The 13781-nt window shown below is 42.1% G+C and overlaps 10 non-coding genes across 10 annotated transcripts; 6 read left to right on the forward strand and 4 right to left on the reverse strand.

Moving 5' to 3' along the window:
• The first annotated feature begins 838 nt into the window (after window positions 1–838).
• On the forward strand, window positions 839–930 carry trnar-ucu (transfer RNA arginine (anticodon UCU)). Its single transcript is given in 2 exon segments — window positions 839–875; window positions 895–930. It is a non-coding gene; the product is annotated as a tRNA-Arg (tRNA).
• Window positions 931–2370: 1440 nt separating this feature from the next.
• Window positions 2371–2462, forward strand: trnar-ucu (transfer RNA arginine (anticodon UCU)). Its single transcript is given in 2 exon segments — window positions 2371–2407; window positions 2427–2462. It is a non-coding gene; the product is annotated as a tRNA-Arg (tRNA).
• A 3190-nt stretch (window positions 2463–5652) lies between these two features.
• Window positions 5653–5744, forward strand: trnar-ucu (transfer RNA arginine (anticodon UCU)). The gene is given in 2 exon segments: window positions 5653–5689; window positions 5709–5744. It is a non-coding gene; the product is annotated as a tRNA-Arg (tRNA).
• A 427-nt stretch (window positions 5745–6171) lies between these two features.
• trnar-ucu (transfer RNA arginine (anticodon UCU)) lies at window positions 6172–6263 on the reverse strand. The gene is given in 2 exon segments: window positions 6172–6207; window positions 6227–6263. It is a non-coding gene; the product is annotated as a tRNA-Arg (tRNA).
• Window positions 6264–6668: 405 nt separating this feature from the next.
• On the forward strand, window positions 6669–6760 carry trnar-ucu (transfer RNA arginine (anticodon UCU)). Its single transcript is given in 2 exon segments — window positions 6669–6705; window positions 6725–6760. It is a non-coding gene; the product is annotated as a tRNA-Arg (tRNA).
• A 508-nt stretch (window positions 6761–7268) lies between these two features.
• Window positions 7269–7360, reverse strand: trnar-ucu (transfer RNA arginine (anticodon UCU)). Its single transcript is given in 2 exon segments — window positions 7269–7304; window positions 7324–7360. It is a non-coding gene; the product is annotated as a tRNA-Arg (tRNA).
• Window positions 7361–7738: 378 nt separating this feature from the next.
• trnar-ucu (transfer RNA arginine (anticodon UCU)) lies at window positions 7739–7830 on the forward strand. Its single transcript is given in 2 exon segments — window positions 7739–7775; window positions 7795–7830. It is a non-coding gene; the product is annotated as a tRNA-Arg (tRNA).
• A 527-nt stretch (window positions 7831–8357) lies between these two features.
• Window positions 8358–8449, reverse strand: trnar-ucu (transfer RNA arginine (anticodon UCU)). The gene is given in 2 exon segments: window positions 8358–8393; window positions 8413–8449. It is a non-coding gene; the product is annotated as a tRNA-Arg (tRNA).
• A 1933-nt stretch (window positions 8450–10382) lies between these two features.
• On the reverse strand, window positions 10383–10474 carry trnar-ucu (transfer RNA arginine (anticodon UCU)). The gene is given in 2 exon segments: window positions 10383–10418; window positions 10438–10474. It is a non-coding gene; the product is annotated as a tRNA-Arg (tRNA).
• Window positions 10475–11754: 1280 nt separating this feature from the next.
• trnar-ucu (transfer RNA arginine (anticodon UCU)) lies at window positions 11755–11847 on the forward strand. Its single transcript has 2 exons — window positions 11755–11791; window positions 11812–11847. It is a non-coding gene; the product is annotated as a tRNA-Arg (tRNA).
• Window positions 11848–13781: the final 1934 nt, after the last annotated feature.

Genomic DNA, 13781 nt, shown 5'->3' on the forward strand with positions numbered 1-13781 from the left:
CTTTAGAATACTGTGGAAAAAAATCACCATTAGCTTCTCAGTATTTGCAAAAAAGAGAGAAAAAATTAGGATTAAATTAATTAAAATATGGTACTTTCAAACCGACTTGGTTGGGAATACTTGGTTGAAATCTGCATCCCACGTTCCTCACCCATCTTCTTCTAAACCCTTAGACCTTGATTCCCAAACGAAATGCACACTTTACTTTTATTGGATAAGAGGACCTTGGACCAGCGGCCAACAGTCCAGTCCTTCTTCTCCTTGACCCAGTTGAGACGCTTCCTCATTGGCTCAGGCTCAGAAATGGCCGACAGTCATAGCCCATCTCCTGGATGTGTCTCCCACCTCATCCCACTCTTCTGAATTCCTGCTTTCGTGGGTTTTACAAGCTTGAAGCTCAAATTATGTAGAAATAAAGACAAAATAAAAACTGAAAATCATTTAAACTGCTGGCCGTGAATCTATAATCTATGAAAAATTGACTTTTTCAATGGAAATAAATAAACTTTTCCATGATAGACTATTTTTTTGAAAGGGTCTGTACTTATCTGATGAGGAAATTTACATCCAGATCCAGATGAGTTGGTCCACATATATGTTCAGATATTATCGCTGAAGGTTTGATTCCCAGCCTGATACGTCAGGTCTGGCCCTCTGTATATGAACCTGTAAAATCTGACTCTGGTGGGATTCAAACCCACAACCTTTGAATCAATTCTCAATCAAATGTGCTTCTAGAAGTCCAATGCACAGAGCCATGTGTTTGGATGTCAAGTCACATTAACATAAACTTTTAATAAAGACAGTTTCACATTTCACATTCATTTGTGCAACACAGGGCTCTGTGGCGCAATGGATAGCGCATTGGACTTCTAAGTAAGTACTTGAGGAGTGATTCAAAGGTTGTGGGTTCGAGTCCCACCAGAGTCAAAAATTATACCTAAACAGTTCAGTTCAACCTGAAAGAAGACTCCACACTACCCACCGGCACAGGTGGAGAGAGGATCAAAGCTGGGAATCAAATCCATGACCAATCAATCAGGGATATTAACCTCTGTTCATATATGAAGTCCCCACAGTCAGTCAGAGGGGGTTTTCCAAAATCTTCGCTTTGGCCGGAGTTGTCAAAAAAAAGTTGTTTTTAGTGACATAAAGCTCTAGTTTCATTTGGACGACAGGTCTAATCATTTGAAACTATATGCGGCTACATGTGGACATGGCCCAAAGCCTGGGCCCTGTTCTACGAAGCAAGTTCAGCCTAGCGAGATAGCCTTGGAGCTACCTCGCTGAACTGAGCGCGGTAGCCGGCGGTCTCGCTACACGGTTTTACGACGCTGGTTATCAACCTCCTAAGTGGATCCAGCTAGGCAATGAGCGCGTGCACGCATATAAGGCGGAGCCCGCTGCATCTGACCAATCGCGAACATGGAGCAGTCTGGAGCATCAGAGCAGGCCGGAGAGAGAAGGAGCGCATACTTCACACAGGAGGAGCTGGAGGTGATCATGAGGAAGTATGACGAGCTGAAACATGTAATTAACGTTAAAAGCAACACCGTCGCCGCTGCTAAAGCACGGAAGGAATGCTGGCAGAAAATTGCTGACAGTCTAAATGCGTAAGTGTAGTGGTGTAGTGCAAATAAAATGTTTTGTGCCATTATCATCCTGAAATAGCACTGTTCACCATGCACTTTTACTGTAACATGCAACAAACTAATTTATTTCTTAGATGAATTGATTCATTTGTTCATTCCTATCGTGTTTACATTTTTTGTGTGATACATAGCCCACATGAGCCCTACATGAATTCCTGTCACAATTTTAATACAGGCAATAAAATATTGTCATGGAACAGAAGTGTTGGCATTGAAGATCTTATTACGGCAATGAGAGTTCTTCATTCCCTTTAACTACCGTTAGGAAGTGTCATGTACTACCAACCCCTCCCTGGAAAACCGGTAACTTTCATAAAGGTGGTCATCCCAAAAAGAGAGTGGGTCGGGCTCCGATGTCCACGGGATCCTCTAAGAACGGACAAGCCATTTTTTCATGAGGGCTCATTGGTCAGTGGGCGGGGTTTTAATAGTCCGCGAGTTCAATCTGGAACCTAACCTGCCCAGGTTAGCCATTCAGCGTACGTTGCCATGGAGACTTGCCTCTCTGAGGAGTGATCCCGTGTCGTAGAACAGGGAATCCGAAACCTATCCTCAAAGCTACCTCGCTAGGCAGTAATCCTGCTTCGTAGAACAGGGCCCTGGTCATGAGGTGTAAAACTAAATTTAACATCAGGTCGTAGAAACAGGTGAGTGTTAACATTGATGTCAAAAATAAGTTGAAGAGTTCAGATTTTAGTGACGCTCCCTTCAACTGTGTGGCTCTGTGGCGCAATGGATAGCGCATTGGACTTCTAGACAGTCGCACAGGAAGTGATTCAAAGGTTGTGGGTTCGAGTCCCACCAGAGTCGAAAATTATAGTGTCTACCCTCCGTAACCTGACTGTCTTACGGCGGACAGGACATCAAACCTGACCCAGAACATGATTTAAAACCCCCTTCTCTCTGATTGGCCAGCCTTCAGGAACCCTGTTTCAGGGCGGGGACATGGGAAGACCTTGGTGTTTGAGGCCCATTTCCCACATGTGTGATGTAGCAGCGAGGACATCTTTATAACATGAAAGTGTTGCTAAGATCTGGTGCTATTTCTGGAACCATTGAGTCAGGGTTGGGTGTTTGAAAATCTGCACATGCTCAGTCTGAACATCCAGTTAATTTAATTTAAATCCATATTTGAAAATGTGGGAAAACAGAATACCCCCTCTTTAAAGCAGAATACCCCCTCTTTAAGCAACCAGACTCCATAGACATAAGCATTAGTTTTATCTACCGCTGCTGTCATTTATCAGTGTTTCTGTGGTTTTGTGTGGCACCATCATATCGTGATGGATCAAAACAATTAATCTGAAACACAAAAGTTTTAAATTTATAAAAGAAAAAAGGGAGATCAAGTCGTGGTGTTTGGAAAGTAAAGTCACTGTTTTTATGACTGGAGTCCAGAGGCTCAAATCTTTTGGTGTGAAGTTGAAACTAACGCTCAGGACGAAGCTGTCGCAGTAAAACAAACACAAACACTGAAAAACAAAGTCAGATTTTAAAGACCCGGCTCCTTGACCTCCTCTCTGACCTCCTCTTTCAGCAGCAGGTGCCTCCTCTGTGCTCCTCCTCAGCCTACTTACATAATAATGACCCTCTCTGAATATTCACGCTGGGCTGCAGTTTGCCGCTGTGACCAGCAGGGGGCGGTGCAGGCAGCAAACGGAGCGACAGACGGCTGGTTGTTAAAACCATTATGTAACGTCTCTGTCTTCACACTCCTCTTTCTCCCTCTCCCTTTCATCTGTTCATCCTCCTCTTCCTCATTCAGCCTCCTGCACATCTCGATGCGACTCCTCTTCCTCCTCCTCCTCTTCCTCCTCCTCCTCCTCCTCTCTCCTTACACCTGTGTCGGACAGACATGTAGTATAAATTGCACACACACGCTCTAGACGGTCATTAGAGAAGAGTTCGACCTTCACTGCTCCGCACAGCCTGCAGACACACACACACACACACACACACATAGCTGGCCTAAATACACACAGGAGGATTCATTCACACACACACACACACTCACTAACACACACACAGTCTCCCTCCTGCCGTGCTGTTCGTCACCCGAGGCGGTACAGAAGTCTCTCTCTGAATAATGGGATCTCTCTTCAGGCGCGCTTGATTTTCTGCAGATATTTTTCCTCCTGCAAAGACCGCAGACAGATCCACCCGACTTCAGTCTGAGAGACGAATCAAACGCACCTACAGGTTTCTGCTGGGAAGAAAGGTGAACTCTGCCTCATACAGAAAAGACACACACACACAGACGTCTCATCCTAACATGCTTCATCTGTTAGACTGAACTGAACTCAGAGCTGGATTCTGGGATCAAATCTCATCAAATTTGGGATCTAACGCTGTCATCAGGGACAAAAACATGATGTAAATAAAGACCAGAATTTGATGGCATCAGGACATTGCAGCAGAAAAACCTCAGACAATGAATTTTACCTCTGGTGGGATTGGAGCCCACAACCTTAACTTACTAGGAGTCCAATATGGTGTCTATTGCACCACACAGCCATGGATTGGTGAGCACTAGCATAGCACATAAAATGCTATAAATTGGACTTTTTGTTGTGCAACAGGGATGAAGTTGTAGGTTTGAGTCCCATCACAGCTGAGCTTCTTTGTAAAACTGTTAAAGTTTGTGGCTCTGTGGCACAATGGCCAGCTCATTGGAGTTTTAGATCAGCACAAATGAAGTGATTCAAAGGTTGTGGGTTCGAGTCCCACCAGAGTCGAGCTTTAGGCCCCGTTTACACGACAACGTTTCATCTGAAAAAGCTAAAACGCAGTGAAAACTCAGTGAAAAAAATCTGCGTTTACATGGAAACGCTGATGGACTGAAAATGCTATAGTGAGCATCCCAGGCCTATAGGTGGTGCTATAACTGTCTTGTCCAGAAGCCTCTTTTGTGGGATCTCCACCAAAGTAGAGTTGAGCCGATCATCTGGTGTACTGAGGAATACCAAGTCAAAAAGTGGAGCAACAGATGCAGTTTTTGTTGAAAGACAGTCAATGAGTAGCACAAGCTCAACACTGTAGTTCGTCACCATCGTACCAACGGTACTGTTGTCCTGTTGTATGCGTGCGCCCGAGGCAGACTGTGACGTCAGCGTTTCCACTGAAAATGCCGACTCACTGTTTACATGGCAACGATGTTGGGAGCGTTTCAGAAAAATCCCACTCTGGAGGCCGTTTTCAAAAGTTTGCGTTTTAGGTCGGCTGAAACGCCGTTTCCGTGTAAACGCGAGGCTGAAACCCAACAAAACTTTTGCGTTTCACCCTAAAGCCGTTGTCTTGTAAACGGCCCCTTAGTGGATGGATCAAAGCTGCTTCTGCTGCTATACTTAGGTCACGTCCATATGTAGCCGGGTGTCTGGAAAACCACATAAATTTTCATTCGAGTAGTCCTTTCATCCACACCAAACTGCAGTTTTATGTCACTTTAAATTATGTTTTCTGAAAACTCCAGCCAAAGTGAAATTTTGGAAATCTTTGGTTTCGTGAATATGTCAAGAAACACGGTTTTTGGATCATTCTGATTAGCTGGCATGGGTTTTACGTCCAAAGAAAAAACACTGCCACCTATAGGTTTGGTATGCTTCGAGCTTTGCTTAAAGATAGATTTGCCCTGTAACGTGTGGACGAAAGTATTTTCAAAATACTTAATTACATGAACACATGGAGTATCCCAAGGATTTCATGACACCAATGGGGCTCAAGCCCACAACCTTTGAATAATTTCACCAATTCCTTGATCAGAAGTCTAATGTGCCATAAACCTAGTCTCAATGATGGATTATTGTACCAATAAGCTCAGCTCTGGTCGGGCTCTAACCTCTAACCTTCAGTGTTACAGAGACAAAATAGAAACAACCATCAAGGAAATCATGTTAAATAAGCGGTAAAAGAAAGTTCCATGTTCAGGAAAACTTCATGAAGTCATCAGTTTGATGTACCTATGAAAAAAATCATGGTGACAATGTTGAGGGTCACAAATCAGGGCTCTGTGGCGCAATGGATAGCGCATTGGACTTCTAGCTAAGCACTGGAAAAGTGATTCAAAGGTTGTGGGTTCGAGTCCCACCAGAGTCGAGCTTTATGGCTTGATAATGTCATCACCACCTGCACATGCTGTTGAAAACCCAAAGAATATAAAGTGAATTTCACTATAAACTCAGAAGATTTATGGTCATAGCTTTAAATTCCCTTTAACTTTCCACTTCCTGTCATGTGACATTCTCTGTGCTGAAATAGTGACAGAAACAGTTACCAAAGGTTTCTACATCTATAAGCAGCTGGAGGCTCTGTGGTGCTTTATAACTCTATATGTTTTCCATCGCAAACTCATTAGGCTCAACCCAGTCAGGGATTTAAACCAGGAACCTTCTTGTTGTTAATCTAAGCAAAATATCCAATCATTAACTTCCACCACATGTCTAATTATGGTCATTAATTTGTGTCTTAATTACTTTGTGGTTTTCACTACAAGTCAAGCAGAAGTATCTCAACTTATAAAGCTCGACTCTGGTGGGACTCGAACCCACAACCTTTGAATCACTTCTCCTGAGTTTGCCTAGAAGTCCAATGCGCTGTCCATTGCGCCACAGAGCCACACATCACCTGTATGTTACAACACTATGAAAAACGTATTCCATAAACATTTCGAAATGTGTAACCTTCCTAACATCACTTAAAGTTGAGGGGGCATTGGACTGATTTAAAGGTTGTGAGTTTAAGTCCCACCAGAGGAGAGCGTTGTAGAGTGGTCACATTAACCAGGGAGTGTTTTTTGAGGTGGGACTCAGTCAACACTCTTGGTTTTTTTATGGGGTTGTTAAGGAGGAAGGATAGATTCTTATCTCCTCTTACTCAGGTATAAGGAAAGTATGTGGAGTTAAAACAAGATACAAGACAGATTCCTAAAACAGATAAAGGAAAAAAATCTGTCTGATGAAAACATAATTTTAATGGATTGTGTTTTTTAGTCTACTGTGTTGTAAACATCAGGCTGTATGTGGCTCTGTGGCGCAATGGACAGCGCATTGGACTTCTAGATAGACTCAAGTGAAGGGATTCAAAGGTTGTGGGTTCGAGTCCCACCAGAGTCGAGCTTTAGTAGTTGGCCGCAAGAATTTCAGATGCTTCTGCTGGACTTGGGAAAACCATGTTTAGACACTTATCAATGGATATTAAGAGTCCAATCCATCATGGACAGACTCACATCTCATAAAAATTAATGGATTGATATTTTGCTTAGCTTTACAGCAAGAAGGTTCCTGGTTTAAATCCCTCACCAGGTTGAGCTTTATGGGTTTGCGATGGAAAACATATAGAGTTATAAAGCCCCACAGAGCCACCAGCTGCTAACAGATGTAGAAACAATAACCTTGTTAACTGTTTCAGTACAAAGGATGTGAAATTACAACAACACTCTGTTTTAACTACAAACCCAATCGTGATTGTCGTCATCATGAATGTCACATGACAGGAAGTGGAAAGTTAAGGAGGATTTCAAGCTATGAGCATAGATCATCTGAATTTATAGTGACATTCACTTTATATTCCTTGGGCTTTCAACATGTCCAGCTAGTGATGACATTATCAAGCCACAAAGCTCGACTCTGGTGGGACTCGAACCCACAACCTTTGAATCACTTCTCTTGAGTTTGCTTAGAAGTCCAATGCGCTGTCCATTGCGCCACAGAGCCACACACCTTTCAAACCTTTTAAGCATCACTTCTTTTCACGTTTTCATTGGACTTCTAGTTCAGGGTCACTGGAGTTATTTAAAGGTTGTGGGTTTGAGTCCCACCAGAGTAGAGCTTTATAGAGTGGTCACATTAACCAGGAAGAGTTTTTATGAGGTGGGGTTCAGTCAATGCCCTGAGTCTTTCATGAGGTCGTCAAGAAGGAAGGATAGATCCTTATCCCTTCTTACTCAGGTTAAAGGAAAGTACGTAGAGTTAAAACAAGATACAAGAAAGATTCCTAAAACACATAAAGGAAAAAATCTTTCTAATAAAAAAAAAAAAAAGTTCATGGATCATGTTTTTTTTCTACTGTGTTGTAACATACAGCTTGTATGTGGCTCTGTGGCGCAATGGACAGCGCATTGGACTTCTAGATAGACTCAGGTGAAGTGATTCAAAGGTTGTGGGTTCGAGTCCCACCAGAGTCGAGATTTAGTAGTTGGCCGCAAGAATTTCAGATGCTTCTGCTGAACTTGGGAGAACCATGTAATGACTCTCATCCATGGCATTAGGAGTCTATTCCAACATGGACAGACTCAGATGTGACTCAGATGTGACTCAAATCTCATAAAAGTTAATGGATTGATATTTTGCTTAGCTTCACAGCAAGTAGGTTCCTGGTTCAAATCCCTGGCTGTGTTGAGCTTTATGGGTTTGCGATGGAAAACATATAGAGTTATAAAGCACCACAGAGCCACCAGCTGCTTATAGATGTAGAAACATAAACTTTGAATCTGTATCTGTCACTATTTCAGCTCAGAGGATGTCATATTACAGCAACAATATGTCTAACTACAAACCCAATTGTCCATGAATGTCACATGACAGGAAGTGGAAAGTTAGGGGTAATTTAAAGCTGTGACTGTAGAACATCTGAATGTCTAAGTATCACTTTAATATTTTGAGCTTTCAACAACATGTGCAGGTGATGATAAGGTTATCAAGCCATAAAGCTCGACTCTGGTGGGACTCGAACCCACAACCTTTGAATCACTTCACCAGTGCTTAGCTAGAAGTCCAATGCGCTATCCATTGCGCCACAGAGCCCTGGTTTGCACCATCAAACTTTGTCAATATGATTACTCTGATATGTTCGTCAAACTGATGACTTCATGTAGTTTTCCTGAACCTGGAACTTTCTTTCTTTCTTTTACCACTTCATTTTTTATCCAACATGTTAAAAAACACACTTTTCCTCAGGTTTGGGGATAAAATCTGACGGCCTGGTGATTACAAAGTCAGATTAACGTGGGTAAAGCTCTGGCTCACTGATGTTTAAAGGTTGGGCTAATGTAGCAGAAAAGGTCAGGTATTGCCACGGAAAACACACACACACACACACACTCACAGCTCATGCTGGTGTGTGTGTTTAAACTAAACAAAGAGTGAATGGAGGAGAGTTTAATTATGCAGTGTGTGTGTGTGTGTGTGTGTGTGTAAGAGAGGAATGGGTGTGGCATAAAGAAGGGGGGGCACCATCCTCTGGTTGGTCCATTCGGTGAAGCATGCTGCGCTCTGATTGGACGGTTTGGATCACAATAGGAGCTGTGGTTGGCTGACGGGGGACAATGGTCGTGTCATTGGTCAGTTTGGAGAACAAAAGGAGGTTTGGGCATCGAGGCGGAAAGGTCAGAGAGGTCAGTGTGTGTGTGTGTGTGTGTGTGTGTGTGTGTGTGTGTGTGTGTGTGTGTGTGTGTGTGGAGTCTATTATGTAGTAAAGAGGGGAGCGTTTTCAGCAGCGTGTTGGAGAAAATCTGACTGAATTTGAAGCATATGGAAATAAAAATGATCCCACTCTTTTTCATTGTTTCTGGTTTTGGTCTTTTTAGACATTTTTAAATATCTTGTTCTCATATTTGCTGTTCTTATGTCTCTGAAAATCACCCACGCGCCACAATTGTTAAACTTTATCATCTTAATTTATCTCACTAAATCTTGTAAACTTAAAAAACATTACTCAATCGTTTTTGGTGTTGCTTTTGTCAAGGAAAATTCTGACTTAATATTGTTGATATTAAAGAAACCTTTATCACAACAGAAGGAAATGCAGTGTAAATGGTCATGTGACAAAAACAATAATGAGGTATATAATGTAATATTGTTGATGAATAAAAACAGACCAAATGTGGTTTATAGAGATAGACGAGTACTGATACCAGGTATTGGTATCGGGCCCATACCAGCCTTTTTTTAAGGTATTGGCACTCGAGAAGGCTGCTGATACCAGCAGCTGATACTAACGGCAAGAACATCTTGCGCTGAGGGAGTCCTCCTCGCCAGTTGTTGCTGCCACTTTAACACCACAGCAAATATGGGTTAAGTCCTGTTCAGACAATATAAATGAACCAGGGACAGTTAACAGTTGAACCGTTTTACTTTGCACTTCATATAACTTTAAAAAATACTTAAACTCTGACAGTTGTTAGTTTCATTGTGCACTTTTAATATTATTTTTAATATTAATTTATAAAACATTAGCTCAGAGAAAGTTGTTTTTTTATTTTGGGCTTAACGTCAGAGAGACTGTGCTGTCTTTGATAAAAATGATCTGTCACTGTAAATTAAAATTGTATGTATCAAAAGTACTAGTAGTAATGATACTTAGTATCGGTGAGTACTCAAGAGAGAGTACTCTACTAAAATATCTCTTCATTCTCCAAAAATACAAGCCAAAATGTTGTAAGGTTATTTCATCTCGCTAGTGTTTTTATTCTGCAAAATTTCTGTCACTTTCTCATTCCCCACTTTACACAAAATCACAAAACATGAGTTTTCCAATATCTTCCTTGTGGCCTGAGCTTTCAGAAAACATTGTTTTTGTGTGGACGATAGGACTAAACCTATAACAATATGTGTAGTTTCTTTAATACATGAGGACATGGCCTTAATATCCATACAGAATGAAATTTCTCAAGTTGTAGCTTCATATTAAAGCTGCACCACTTCAGTTTGATCCAACTTGGTAAAGATATTTATTTATCGACTCTGGTGGGACTCAAACCCACAACCTTTGAATCACTCCCTTGGTGCTTTGCTAGAAGTCCAATGTGCTATCCATTGCGCCACAGAGCCCTGAATTTGCATGCACTATCATATCATCATAATCATAAGTGGGATGGATTCAAAGGTTGTGGGTTCGAGTCCCACGAGAATCAAGCTTTAATAGCTGAGCAAAAGAAGTAGACACACTTCTGCTGCCTGCTAGTGCCAAAATGTTTCTTACTTTGGTTTACTGAAGGGACACAGAGTCGAAAAGATTTCATGGCTGAAGAAAGAGGAAGCTACCATCCCACCAAACATCAGACGTCTAAAAGACATGCAGATCACGTCAGTATTGGGTCGGTCCGTCGAAGACCATATCTAGACATCAGAGCAACGTAGAAAATAGGTACAAATTTTGACGTCTAAATCTGACTATTTTTGGATGTTGTAATGACGTTCAGCATGTGGATGTCATCTTCAGACCAAATCTAGACGTCAATGAGACGTTCAAAATGGATCCAAACATTTTTTAGATGTTAATCTGACCTCCATACGACGTCCCAAAAAGACGTAATAAAAACTTTCATTCTGCACCTTCAGGAGACCTGATTTAGACGTCGAAAATTACGTTACATATACGTCATTTCAACGTCACATTGCACAGAGGGAAGAATCTTTACCACCTGTTGGTTGTGGGTTTGAGCCCCACCAGAGTTCAGTTCCATAAGCAATGTTGATACAGTGACCTGGTAACAAGTAACCAACATGAGAGTTTCAGGATACAGTCATGGGGTGTTTTATTTGGTAGTTCCCATTAAATTCAACTGAGCAGATACTCAACTGTGGTAGGACTTGAACCCAGAACCTTTGAATCACTTTATCAATTCCTTGACTAGAAGTTCAGTGCGCTGTTTCAAAAGTGAACAACACAGGTCATCAAATCTGAACATTTTATGCATGTTTAAGAAAACCACAATTTATTTAAAAAATACCTCTGAATCTTGACTGTGGTGGGATTTAAACCCACAACCTTTGAATGGCTTCCATGGTAACAAAGTCTCAAAGTCTAGAATTTTGTCCAAAGGCAGATAGGTACACCCATCTCTTGAAAGATGTTTGAAAAGAATTGATTTTACTGTTTAGTCATGGGTTTGCGTCCTGTCAGAGAAAATATCATTGTTATGGAAATAAGGATGATGAGGCTGAGACGACCTGTGACACTCACTAATTATACGCTCAAGGGAAATGTGCCTTTTTAGAGCCCAATATGTAACAATGACCTGAAATAAATCATCATCATGACACTAGACTTATGTTGGTTGTAGGTTCGAGTCCCATGAGAGTTTCTTTGTGATAATGGCACATCATGTGGCTCTGTGGTGCAATGGATAGCGCATTGGACTTCTAGGCAATCAGATGGAGAAGTGATTCAAAGGTTGTGGGTTCGAGTCCCACCAGAGTCGAGCTTTAATAGTTAAGCAAAAGGAGTAGAAAGACTTCTGCTGCGACACTTGTAAACCTTCTGGTGCTAGAATGTTGCTTTATTAAAGGGGCACAGTTTATCTACCATGGGTCTTTATCACCTGACGCATCATGTAGAAGTGGTTCCTGAAGTGCGGGTGGAGACAGAGGATGTTATGTGTTTAAATGTTGCCCTGCAGCTCCACCCTCTGAGATTGAACTCAGCCAATAGCACCATGCCTGCCTGGAGACCCTGATGCTAATGCTATCATAAACGCCCCCCAAGCTTCAGTGGTCTTAGCTCAGTCAACCATGCAGAACGTCTTCAACCGCGCCAAGAGATGCATCTGTCATCAGACCTCCTCCAGCTTATCCTCCAAAGCGCCCGCTCCCCATCTGAGAGCGGCCCCCGTTTAGCTCCATAACTGCTTAAACCCAATCCTCTGAATTAAGCCACCGAGAGGGCAGAGACAGCATCGCACGCGGAGTGTGCCCACTTAGCTCTTTAGCTACTTAGGCTCCTGTGAGGTCAATGAGCCGGTGCAAAAATTCACACGCAACACGCTAAGAGGTCTGCTGCTTTGTGCTGTGGTGGAGAAACACGGTGGAAGCTGCTGACAAGCTCATTATCAGACACAAGGAGGCGATTATCCTTCCTTTACTGCTGGAAAAAAAGATGTTTGCAAACTGGATGACAATCCTTTCAGTCTCTGGAGATTCACAACAACACCGGTTACGTTTTAGGTTTAGTCCTCTCCAAATGTTTTGGCTTTGTATGGTTCAAAAACCACAGACACAGATAAACCAGATTTTTTGAAGCATTTTTTTCAGATTACTTTGCTGTTGGAAAACACTTTTTTTGGGAGTCCAAACTAACATCTTGGTGTGGGACCCTTTGTTTCAAACCATGCCAGTCAGGACACCCCCCTGATATCAGTCTACCTGAGCAGGACTCAAATATCGAGCCAGCAGTAACAAACGACAGAGGCTGGTTTGACTGAAAAATGAAGCTATTGTTCAGAAAGAGACTGAAATCAGCCAGTCAGGACTTTTTGACTCAGTGTGAGCTGCAGTTTACTGAAGTCTTGTATTTGTTCAACCCACTCATCCCCTTAAGCTCCACCCTGACATTCACAGCCTCTTTAATACATGTATATGTATTAAAGAGACTGTAATATAAATTTGAATACTGCAATATAATTAATACTGTAATATAATTACTGTATTATACTGTAATATATTTAATATATATTGTTTTGTTTTGCTTATTTCACGTCATCCTTACTTTGTCAGAAACTAACTATGTGTAATTTTATTTTATTTTCTTCCAATGCATGCTGCTACCCTTGTACTTGCCCTGTACTGCTGCAATACCTGAATTTCCTCTTTGGGGGTCAATAAAGGATTATCTTATCTTATCTTATATTTTATTTGCTAGGCACCGCCCTGAGATCCTACATGTAACCATGGCCGCAATGTTTACATCTGAAATCAGCTGTTAGCTGCCGGTAGCATGTCAATGCTAACTGGTGCAAGGCTGGATGTTTCCCACAAGGTGAGGAGAAGGAGGTGCTGGTTCTCAGGTGTGAGCTAAGAAGTGATGACATGGACCTGTCCTTCCATCCATCGCTATTGGGAACGTAAGATCTATCTCCAATAAGATGGACGAGCTAGCTGTGCTAACCCAGCAACAGAGGGAATACCAGAGGGCAGAGTAGCATCATGCTATTCACAGACATGGCTAACAGAGCTAACACCAGACACCAACACCACATTGGAAGAGCTTCACCTGCTGTGAGCAGACAGGATCCAGGAGACAGAGACTGAACAGACTGCTGAAGAAGCTCAGTCCTGGACCCTGTGGAGGTGGAGGCTGGCTGACTGGACAATGATGGACAAGCTGTCAGCATCTATTTTCTTATGGAGCTTTTTGCAC

This window comes from Halichoeres trimaculatus, unplaced genomic scaffold (genome assembly GCF_033239565.1).
Source record: "Halichoeres trimaculatus isolate MK-OKI-2021-1 unplaced genomic scaffold, fHalTri1.1 fHalTri1_scaffold_9, whole genome shotgun sequence".
In the NCBI taxonomy this organism is placed as follows: Eukaryota; Metazoa; Chordata; class Actinopteri; order Labriformes; family Labridae; genus Halichoeres; species Halichoeres trimaculatus.